Consider the following 12,551-nt stretch of genomic DNA (forward strand, 5'->3'; position numbering starts at 1 on the left):
CTGAGCACAGAGCCAGGAGTAAGTCCTCAGCACCTCAGAGTGTGGACTGCCTTCCCTCACTAAAGAAAAGAAGAAGAAGGAAAAGCAGAGTGTCAGGAATGCCAGCATCCTCAAACACTGGCCAAGGAAAGAAAGTAAAGCCCCCCCTGGACCCTGCAAAAGGGAGAGAGTTCTGCCAGGACTCCAACTTTAACCCAGGAAGGCCCTCATTAGACTCCTAACCTACAGAACTGTCTGATCACAGGTCCCCAGATTTATGGCAGTATCTGGGTCTCAGGCCCGGGTTGCCCAAAGGGTAAGGCTGTGCTGCAGGTGTGTGGGTTCTGTGGAGGCTGCAGAGGAGTCCAGCCTCAGGGCCGGTAGATTTAACCTGCAGAGCCTCACACTCCGAGGAGATCTCAGGATTACAAATGCCCTTGGCTCTCCCCTGCAGCCCTGTCCCATCACACCTGACTGTTGTGCTGCAGCAGGGACTTTGCACTGTGGCAGCTCACTGCTTTCCTCTCAGCCGCGGTTCTGCTGTTCAGCTCTCTGAACCTTCTCTCTCTCTCTCTCTCTCTCTCTCTCTCTCTCTCTCTCAAATCTCTTCTTCCCTCCCTGAGCTCATCCTAATGGCCAGGGACAGTGTAAGCATGACAGCTCTCTCCTTTGCTAACTGCACCCCACTAGCTTGTAAAAGAGGAAGCCCTGTTTCCCCTTGCCAGCTGCTGAGAGCGACTCCATTCCAACGGTCTCTGTTGCACATTTTAAACATTCCTGCAAATCCCTGGGATCTTTCTGAGGGCGGGAAAAGAACCCAAGGCCATAGATTCTGCCCTAGATTTTAAGCTGACTGGAGATAATAGTGGGCAACACCTGGGCATATGGTGAAATAAATAACCTAAAAGGCCCTAAACTAAACAGCTCTGACAGCAAATAGGACTCTCACATTTTTGGTAACAATCTTGTCACTTGATAAGAAACATAAAGACCCAAGTTTTCCTATAACTCCCTCCTCCCCCTCAAATGACCCATTTAACTTAAGGCGCTGCTATACTAAGTTCCTCCCTCCCTAGCTGAGAAAATTCTTTTATATTTTTCAATAAACTCTGCTGTTTTCAACTCTGAATCTAACTATATTTATTATTTAATCATTTCACTCCTGGGCTGGAGCGATAGCACAGAGGGTAGGGCGTCCGCCTTACAAGTGGCCAACATGGTCGACCCGAGTTCGATTCCTCCGCCCCTCTCGGAGAGCCCGGCTAGCTACCGAGAGTATTGGATATGCCAGACACAGTAACAACAAAGTCTCCAAAGGAGACGTTACTGGGCCCGCTCGAGCAAATCGACGATCAATGGGAGGGCCTTTACCTTTACCTTTACCATTTCACTCTTGAAAATATTGAAGAGCCTGGGAACCTCCCTCCCTGAGCTCTTATGGTTCATTTTCTTCTCCTTCTTCGTCTTATTTTTTTGGGGGGTGGGTGTTGGGACTTTATTTCCCTTTAGAGGTCATGCATTGCCGTGCTTAGGGCTCACTCCTGTTTTGGTGCTCAGGGATCACTCCTGGGTTCCGGGGACTGAGTGGGATGCTGGGGATGGAAGCGAGAGTCAGCCGTGTGCAAGGCAAGAGCCCTACCTGCTCAACTATTACTCTGCTCCCATACGGGGTTCATTTTCAGGGGGGGGGGGAGCAACTCTCACAGGGCACAATCTCCTGCCTGTCTCTCTCCTGGGCCCTCTTGTGGGGAACAGAACAAAGCCAGCTCTGTGCCAAGACTGAGGCACCTACATAAATCCTCAAGGTCTCAGAGTTTCCCCTGCGGCCCATTCCTTTTTATTTGGGGTTTTTGTTTGTTTGTTTATTTGGTTTTGGGTTGGGGCCATGCCCAGATGTGCTCAGGACTTACTTGGCTCTGTGCTCAGGGATATAGGGGATCAAACTCAATTCAGCCACATTCAAATCAAAAGCCCCACCTGCTATACAACACTCCGGATGGACCTGGGTCCTGCTGTTTTGCCTAAGTCAGGCCTGGTACCTTTGAGTTTCTTTCAAAACGAGGTCAGGTAGAGCAGAAGACTGAGGGCACCATGGATGGTACACCTTCAGAGGTGGCATGCTGGGGGCTGGGTCAGTCATGGCCAAGGGCTGATCTTTAGTTTGGCAGTTTCTAAAATGGAATTTTGTTTGAGCACAGCGGTAGGGTGTCTGCCTTACAAGCGGCCGACATGGCCGACCAGTGTTCAATTCCTCCACCCCTCTCGGAGAGCCCAGCAAGCTACCAAGAGTATCTCGCCAGCACGGCAGAGCCTGGCAAGCTACCCGTGACGTATTCGATATGCCAAACACAGTAACAAGTCTCATGATGGAGACGTTACTGGGCCCGCTCGAGCAAATCGATGAACAACAGGAGGACCGTGACCGTTAGATAAATTGACTTATAGTAACCAAGCTCACAGGCATTTGATACATAAACTATAATGCCAACTTGTCATATTTCCAGGAGTATTTTATATTCCTTGAGTATTATATTTCCATGAGTTCCATGAGTATTTCCAGGAGTTCTATAAGAATCAGTCAGTGGTGATAGTAGAATGGGGAATATATGTATATATATATAATTTTTTTGGAAAGTGTGAGAAAGCCTATTTTTTAAAAAATCTCCTTCTCTTCTAGTTACTACAAAGAACAACTGGCAGCTCTCCTCATGTTTCCCCCATCGAGAAATCAATTTGTCAATTGGTCTCAGCTGGCTTTCCCAGGTTGGCATGACTAAATGAAATTTCCATTTCCAACTCTAATTGTTTTGATTAGGGAAATGACCACAAAATTTGTCAGTGTTCCATGAATTCATACCAAAGTTAGATAATGGTGAGCCTGTCACCAATTAGAAGTGAATAACCTAAAGTAGAAAAATTTATGTTTTTTTCTAACTTTTTTTCCTTGAAACACTTTCCTTGCAAATAATCAAATCAAATGAATCTGGATTAAGGACATTAATAGATGATCTTTCTTCAAATAGATACTTGTTACCACGATCTTCATTGTCTGTGTTATAGGAAACTGAATGGACTAACACTCCTGAACCAACTGAATATAATTTAAGAAGTTTTGGCATTACTAAGCTCAAATATTGGAATTGGCATGTTATAATATCCCTCCAAGATACATCTACTGCCAAAGCCATATCTATCTGGCCATATCTGATACCATGCTTAAGGTAATATCCATACAATAACAAGGTAATATCATACCATGGATATTACTTAAGGTAAGTTATGGTATGGCATTATGTAAGATAATAAATCCACAGATAGATTTCATTATTCTGTGATATTTTTTTCAGGTAACATAAGATTTTAATGTTTAAAAATTTTTAATTTTTATAAAGTTGTTCGAAAATGGGATGAGAACGCTATTCGGGTCTCTCAAAGAGGAATCGAAAGAACTATGCTTGGAATATCATGATTCACTCAAATGAGAGATAGAATCCGGAGTTCTGATCTTCGTCAACGCTCAAGAATCAGGGACGCTGTCTCATTTGCCAAGACATCAAAAATCAGATGGGCTGGACATGTAATGAGGTTTACAGACAACCGCTGGACTAGAGCCATTACTGATTGGATTCCACGGGACATCAAAAGATCACGTGGACGCCCACCTACAAGATGGTCAGACTTCTTCGTCAAGACCCTAAATGATCGGTTTGAGGCTCTGCATGTTCCTAGAACGAACAGATACCATTGGGCTACGCTAGCACACAACCGGGATGAATGGAGACGTTACTGGCACCGGCTTGAAAAAATCGATGAATAACGGGGATTAAGTGATTAAGTGATAAGTGATAAAGTTGTTCACAATATTCGATTATATTTAATATTTGAACACCAATCCCACTACCATTACACCTTCCACCACCATATTTGGGATGCTTCCATCCTGAATCCCAAACCCTGCCCCCAAAGATGAACTAAAATAATTTATTTTGTATTGCTTGCTATGAGTAACGCTCTAAAAATGATCCCAAAAAAAGGTTGCTTAAACGAAAATGTGTAAAGATGTTGTATTTCACCCAGGAGCCATTAAGCCCTTCTATAAGAGCTAGTAATATGTTGTTAAAAGTTGAGCCTCGTGTGCTTTTATCTGTATAATGTATTTCCCCCTAAGATTGGTTGCCTTCTACCTTAAACCCCATCAAATGTGGTTTGATACTCTTGATATATTAGAGATGTAAAGTATGAGATATAAAGCATTCGCTACCGCATGCTAAAGGGTTCGCATCCAGGACTAGAGGGTGAGGCCTCACGGGGGAGGCCCATCTGCGTGTGTGAAAAACAGCTGTGAGCATGGCAGCGATTGAGTTCTGGAAGTTTTCAACTGCCAGGGCTGGCTCACTCCTTTCAGTTGGGGAGGGACCTCCCCCTCCCCCCTCTCTGGGTTGTCCTGGATGAAACAGCCTGGCACAGGTCTGGAGGCATGTCTATGGCATAGTCTTCTGTGCTCTCTTCCAAGAGATTTATTGTTGAGTCTCTAGATCATGGTCATTGATGAGATTATGTGGTGTGGGAGGCAGCTTGTGGGCATGACTGCCAAGCTGCCGGAAAAGGGAGGGATGGGGGAAGTTCACCCATTCCTGGCTCCCTTGGACCTGGAATTTTTAGTCATAAGTTCCGCATACCTGAATTATCTGCAGATTCACTCATGGGGAAGGCTTGTCTGAGAGTGGGGAGAGTGGCCTTGAGCATGGTGATTTTTATTTTTCGATACAGGAAAAGTTTATTAAAGCTCTGTGTTCCTTTTTCCTTGTTCCAGCTACTAAGGAGAAGTATTGAGTTGTTTCTTCCTTTCAACCTCCCTCTTTTCCAATTTCTTAGCAAACATCCTGTCATTAACAAACCCTTTTCGAATTTTATGTTCCAACTGAGAATGGCTAGGAAATCTCAAGTGAAACTGGATTAATGAATAAGCTAAATGACTTTCTGAAAATTGTGGAAAGAATTGCAGTTTGAGAATATTAGCATCTTTGAATATGGGACAATTAGAAGGGAGAAGATAGAATTTTTAAAATGTAAATGCAGCCGTTGTGGCTGGAGAGATAATCTAGAGACAGAGTGCTTGCTTGTGTGCAATAATGACCCAAGTTTGATTTCTGACATCACATATGGCCCCCAAGCACTGTCAGGAGTGATCTCTGAATGCAGTCCAAGCCCCCACTTTAAAAAAGGGAAAAAAAGTAGCTGTAGGTTTTCAGTTGCATTCCTCCAAGCCATGGCTACACTCCAGGTGCTTTGAGTTGCATAGCATGGAACTTGTCCCATCCATGTCCATCCATTGCCTAGAATTCAGGGGAAGGTGTGGATCCTGGGTCAACACAAGATTTTACTCTTTCCAATTGGAAGAGCAGGAGGCAAAATGCCTCAATATAAACACCAGATCTTTGTCTTCATTGTGAGAATGAATTAAAAAATGAGAGAGTTTGTATTATAGAGAGCAAAAGGATAGATTAAGGCAAAAATACACAACTGATGTATCCACACCTGCTTGGTCTTGTGGCCAGGATTTATAGGGAGAATTAAGTAAAATGCAAAGTATTTGTGAAAATGTTGGACTTGTGCAATTTGATAGGTGTGGTGCTGAGGCAATTTAGGTATAGTGGGATTACAGAATTGCTCCTATATCACATTTATTATTAGTGTCTCATTAAACAGCAAGGGTTGTGTAAATTAATATGTAGCACTGTAGCACTGTCTTACTGTTGTTCACCAATTTGCTCGAGTGGACTCAGTAATGTCTCCATTGTGAGGCTTATTGTTACTGTGTTTGGCATGTCGAATACATCATGGGTAGCTTGCCAGGCTTTGCTGTATGGGCAAGATATTCTCGGTAGCTTGCTGGGCTCTCCAAGAGGGGCGGAGGAATCAAACTCAGCTCGGCCAGGCTGGCTGCACACAAGGCAAACACCATACCCGCTGTGCTATCACTCCAGCCCAATTAAAATGTATTTCATATTAATTAATACTAATTAAATAACATGTATTTTAGTCTTAATGAAAGAAAAGACGAAATCAGTGTTGAGAGTTCCTTCACTTTTGCATGCTCTAAGAGCCTATTAGAACTAATTCTGCTGGGTTCCCTTATTATAAGAAGCTGGTAACCTCAAGGTTCAAGAATGCCTGCTCTGTAATTTTCTATATTGCCTTTCTACCTCACTTTCAAAATCTGACAACTCGCTATGCTGATTACTTATGTACAACTATTCTTTCTTGTGGTGTCTTTGAATCAGCTCTTTGATTGTAGTTTGCTTTAAACTTTTATTTTTAAAGTTGATAACTTTTATTTTTAGTTGTTCACTCTCTGCTGGAAAGCAAACTCTTAAAAGTACGGGTTTGTCTTATTTCTTTGAGTTCACTGAAGCTTAAAACACAGTGCTATTTGAGTACATAAAGTCAACAAAACTATTAGTGATAGAGGGAATAGATGGTGTAACCAGGGAATCATGCTACACTATGTTTTCACTATTTCATAGAGTTCCTTTATGGTGGACAACTCTAGTTCACCAAAGACCTTGGATAAGTCATGGGAAACTAGACATGGGTTAAGGTATCATCTGCCAAGTTACTTGCAAGAAACTTTTTTTACTTGGTTAGGAGTGAATTTACCCCTATTTGAGGTCTTGGAGCTGGTGAGCAATAAGCAAGCAGTTTGGAGGAAGTTGGCCTTCTGGGAATGTATTGTGAAAATGCATACATATGGGCTTAGGAATAATACAGCACAAATAGAGTCAGCAAGCTGTCAGCTCAGAGATTATTTTTCTATCCCCTAAGAAATCCCAGCCAAACTTCTATACTGAACTTTCACCCAACAAAATGACAGTCCCTTGAAAACACAAATCCCTTGTTTCTAAAATTTTACCTTCTTAAATAAAAAGGAAAGAATCGTCAGCCTGTACTTTCTTCATCACCTTCTGAGGTGTGGATGACCATTCAGAAGAATTCAGATATTCATCTATCCAACCACCAGATAAGAAGAGTTTTATTTTGATGGACTACACTTGGTGGTGCTCTGAGATAACTAACTTCTGGTGGTGTCTGAGATGGAACCAGGGTGAGTCACATGCAAAACAAGTGTCTTAACCCCTGTACTATCTCTCTGGCTCAAGAATATTGTTCTTTCCCTTGTTTTGGTGCCATATCCTTTGGTACTTATAGCTTATTCTTGGCAGGATCATTCCTGTAGGGGCTTAGGGGACCATATGCGGTGTCAAGGATCAAACCCGAGCCAGCTATGTGCAAGGCAAAGCCCATCATAGTATCTCTCTGGAGTGTTTATTCTTAAAGTTCTTTTTAGTGCATTATAAAGGCAATAAAGGTCAGTGAACTCCCCAGCATACATAACTAATTTATTTCTCAATTTGAAAGGGATAGCACAACTAATTTGATCTTATTCTTCATTAACTTATGTAATCTGAAATTAAAATGAGACATAATTAAAATTACAATGAGATATAAGCTGGAAACTAGCTGCACTTTGAGCAGCCCTGTACTTAAGCAGGTCCCTGGTATCTTTATCTATTGGATTCCGTTTGAAATTACTTGAACTGACTGGGAGAAAGTCAGAATTCCTGCAGATCAGCATCACCACTGTCTCCCTTTAATATCTTCTTACCAAGGACTGCTTTATTGTTGAGACTTGATATTACTTTTCAGTAGGAACTACCACTGGGCAGTATCTGGGAACCCCATCTTTTCTTCTTGCTGACATTGACCACCAGGGAGCAGCCCACACATGGGTAGACTTTGGTGCATATTGAATCTGCAAAGAAGGAAGTTCTATTATTTAGGGAACTGAGTTCCTATTGTAGTTTTCAGTCACAGGCCCAGCTATTTGGCATTTATTTCACTGAAAGGTGGGTCTATAGCCTCTCCCAGTAAATCTAGGAAGGGTTCCCAGTGTAAATAGAGCTCAGCTCCAATTTATGCAGCACTGGCTGGATGTTGTAAAGGGAGTGCTTGTGAGAGGAGGGAGAGTGGTGTGAGGGGTGCCAGCAGAGTCAAGAAGTTCAGGAAGTTCAATGTTTTTGGTCATGTATATTCCTACCTAGACTTTATCAGTCAAGTTTCCATCCCCCTCACCGCACCCCGCCCCAACCCCAACCACCAACCAGACTGGCACCAGGCACCCAATCCCTCCTTTGTGATGATTCCATTTCAAAGAAATAGTTCTCAGTTCCTTTAAAACGACACTCCTGTGTTGTTGAGATATAAGCTGGAAACTAGCTGTACTCTCACTCATAGGATAGAAGAATGATTTACAAGAGTAAGTTTTTAATAAAAGCTCAACAGTTGGCTGGAACAAATAATAAATTCATTTGGCACACTTGAGGTTTTCCAGACAGGAACTCAATAGGGACGCAGGGTCATCTCAGGGCCGTGGGCTTAGGTTGTGAGAAGCCTTGCTAGAGTTGGGCCAGGATTCTTTTTTTTGGGCCAGGATTCTTAATGCAGGACTTTGGAAGAAGCCAGTCATGCTGTTTTTGCACTTCTCAACATCAAGGAGTGACCAGCCATCCCTCTGCATCCTGTCTGACTCCCTGGCCCATAGAGTCTGAGTACTATAAAGTGGAGCTAGTCCTTAAAACATTCACATGGGGGAGATTGCTTGGGTACAAGGGTGCAGCACTGGTGATGAGAACAATACAGTTGATAACCTTTGATGAGATTGACCTCCTGCTCTACCTCTGCCCAGCATAAACAAACTGACCTGGTTAAGGGCCATGTATTAAGGGCTATGTATTGATTCCTCAAGTCCATTCTCAGAATCATGGGCTAAAGGTCATGCAGCATGTGGCTGCAAGAGTGGAAATTGGAAGGGCATCACTGTTTTACCTAGAATTCTGCCCATGATTAGCTCCAGGTTAGAGTAGGGAGGTAGGGTGAGGGGTAGAATGGAAAAAGCAAGTCAGCGGCAGCCATCTATGCCAGGAAAAATTGAGCCAACCAATAGGAGAGTTTTGGGGAATTGTCGAGAGGGACCATAATGCAGAAGCAGGACAGATAGGGAGGGCTAGTGGATTTCAGGGAGTGGACTGTAATAAGTCATCATGTCCCAGAATATCAGGGCAGAACTGATCACAGAGAATATGAATGCACCCCCTTTGGGCTCTTCCATGGGAGAACCTCTCCCTAAGTTAGAGGAGAGGGGTTGATTGTGTTGCGGGATTGAGAAAATGCTCTTGACTCACTACTGACTCATTCTGTGTGAGTAGATTTCACATGGACATACATAAAGATCCTACTTTGTTGCCTATACTTATTGGGAGCCATTTCTGAAAGAGGATTGGATTGCCAAAGCACATTCAACTAGAGTTAGTTACTGCCTCTTAACTATTATGTATACATTTTGGATACATAAGGGAGTTGTTGTTCTGTGTGCTGTAGTGCTGTAATTCTGAATATAATGGATCTTCTGAGTGGAGAAATTTAAGGCATCACTTTAGATTGTCTCCTGGTAGAGTGTGCAGGTTGCTGCATAGTCATTCATACTACTGATGTTTTACCTTAGCTGGGATGTGATTCATCTGCCAACACGCTGATCTGTGGGTAGAACAGAAGGGAATCTTCAAGGAGTGTGGGAGGAAGAATTTGACATCATCCAGGTTGCTAAGTTCCAGGGTAACACTGGTGGCAGAGAGGGGAGCAGGGAGTCTCACAACAGGGGTAAATGAATCACAGGCAAACTTCAATGAGTCTGGCAATTTATTGCTGCCATTCCATTAACAGTTTGGATTAAATCTGGTTTTAAATACTGAGGTACCTGCTAAGATACCCCTCAAGGAGGCTGGACCTGGCAAAGCAGCACGAAGATACAAGGTGATGGGTAGGATCATGTACATAATACAAACCCTTTGGAAAACAGTGGTAAGCAGAATTGTGCTTCTCCAACCACGGATCTGTAAATGATGCAACTTACAATAATACTACTAACAATAATACTTGAGTTAGCACTATAAAAACAAAGAGTATTATCAAATATATAGGCAAAGTTATAGCACCACGCAGTTCATATGGTCTGTCTATTGAAAGTAAATCATTTATGCACTAAGCACCCAATGTATGTCCCCAGGGTTTCATCTTCAAGTAAAAGGGAGAAGAGCTAAGACCTGCAATCTCTGGGTAGCAATGTCTAACTTTCAAAGTTTGGAAGATTTTAGCTAATCAAATGGGAAATTATGATAAGAAACAACAGGATATGCTTCAAATATGTTTTAGAAAGTCAATAAAGGTCATTAAAAAGTCACGAAATACTTGGAAGCATCATAATGGGATGCTATGACATCTTGGATGTCTCAGGAGATTGAAGGGAAGTGTGGTCTTATGCAAGAAAATCCATCATAAAACAAATCTTTCTGATTAAGAGGCAATTGTGTTACAAAATGATTACCTATCTTAGAAAGCTGTTTACTAAAAGGCTTCTTAAATATTGCTCTCTTATGTTCACAAACAACACACAACTTCTCAGAAAAGAACTTCCCTACCTCTATGAAGGGAAATGTAAACAGAATGGACTTTGAGAACCTACACGTTGTAAGCACCATGCCCTACGGCTGTCATTGGTTCATGGTAGATGTGAATCCAGTGTGTCTCTTACTCCATTTCTCACTTGTTGGTTCAGGACAGGAAGAAAGCAAGCCATGGATAAAATAAAACAAAGTTACTTAAGCGTGGCCTCCCAGTGCATCCAAATGGTGCAGACACTATTGAAATCCTTGTGAAACTGACATCTACCTCATGTTGCAGGCATAGGGACCCATTCATTAAGCCCAGGCACCACTGATGCTATTCTGTAACAACTGTGACAATTCACAGCTGAGTGATTATCTAGGCAACAACCACTATGTCAGATCACTCCAATATCAAGTGCTATCTTAATACTGGGATTCAGAAGGAAGAGATATAGACTTTACAAATCTTTTGACACAACTTCACTACAGAAAGCAAATGTCAACAATGAGTGAGTAGGGACCAATAACCTGCAATTGAGAAAAGGAGAAATCTTGCCAGTAGAAATATGGGTTTGCTCCTGAGTTCTGTAAAACAGGTTATTTACATCTAAGTCTCAGGACACAAAAGATGCTGTGTAGCACAGTATTAGTTTAACTTCAATCAATTTTCTCACTAAATGGATCCTCCTCAAAACTGTATACTACACTCCAAGGACAGTCTTTGCAAGTGATCTTATTAGAAAAAAAATATGGTTTTCTTTTGTGTATATACTGATAATTTAAGCACCTTCTGTCTAAAACTATTATTTTATCAATGTTGGCCATCAGCTAGCAATGTTTATTCTTAAAGGACAGGGAACACAAGAATACAGTCATTATCTAGAAATATAATCTCTGGCTTTAAGTAAACATATCCTTCTCTCCTCATTTTTCTAATATACTTTTAGTTTAATCCTAACCTCAGCATTTTGAATCCACAGGAATTTACCAGAAAAATATTCATTAATGGTTTGAAAAAAAAATAAGCACGTGATATAAAAATTTTCAGATTCTGGTATCTAAGATATCTAACTGGCCTTTGCCAGCAACACCATTTGACACTGAACAGAAGATGAAGACATATGGATTTTCCCATGTGTTTATATGTCTGGATATGTTTATATTCTGCCAGTGTCTGGATATTAGCACCATTTTTCAATAGCACCATTCTGCTGAGCGAATAAACAACTGAAGGGAATGATGGGACAGGGTGATTTCTAACTGTACCTATGCATGAGACTGGAAACCTGCCCCCCTCACATGAGATCTGTATCATTCCCTTCTGTGAGGAGCTGGTCTGAGCATCTATTCCTTTGGGTCCTCTATCCATACACCAATCCTCTTGCTCTGGGTTCCACTCATGACCGAGCCTCCCCTTCAGCAACCAGCAACTTTGCCCTAAATTTGCAAGCCCTTCTGATGGGGGGGGGATAATCTATAAAAAGCATTCAAACACTCATTTCAGTATTTAGGACTTCTCCAACTTGCCTGTTCCTGTAAGAAAGGACACCCTAAAAAGTAAGCACTGGGGAACAGAACATCTTTCCCTCACTGTTGAGAAGTTTCATTCTCTAGAAATTATTGGAGTTAATATACATTTATTAGGTCCCCGTTTGTGTTGAAGCCACGCCCAGGTTGCATAGGTCTTATTCCTGGCTCTGTGCTCAGGGATCACTCTTGACTGGATTCAGAGAACCATATGGGGTGTCTTACCCTCTGGACTATTGCTCTGGCCCTCATTTACTAGGTTATTAAAAATATTTTAATCCAGAGTTCTATTTTTCAACCTGGGTTTGGAGGTTAGGAGGCCACCCTGAACCCGGTAACATTTCTGAGCTATGTGGCTTAGGCAAAAACCCTGCTGAAGAGGAAAAGTGAATCAGAAAGATGCATTTCCTTTTTCTGGAAAGGGTGATCAGCTGCTAGAAAAATGGAAAGAATAAAGGTCCACATTCCCAGCAAGATGTAGATAAATGTTCATTTGTTTTTAAGTTTTTGTAGAAATTGCTTTTAAGACATGAAGAAATGTTT

This window comes from Sorex fumeus, unplaced genomic scaffold (genome assembly GCF_029834395.1).
Source record: "Sorex fumeus unplaced genomic scaffold, SorFum_2.1 ptg000015l, whole genome shotgun sequence".
NCBI lineage: Eukaryota > Metazoa > Chordata > Mammalia > Eulipotyphla > Soricidae > Sorex > Sorex fumeus.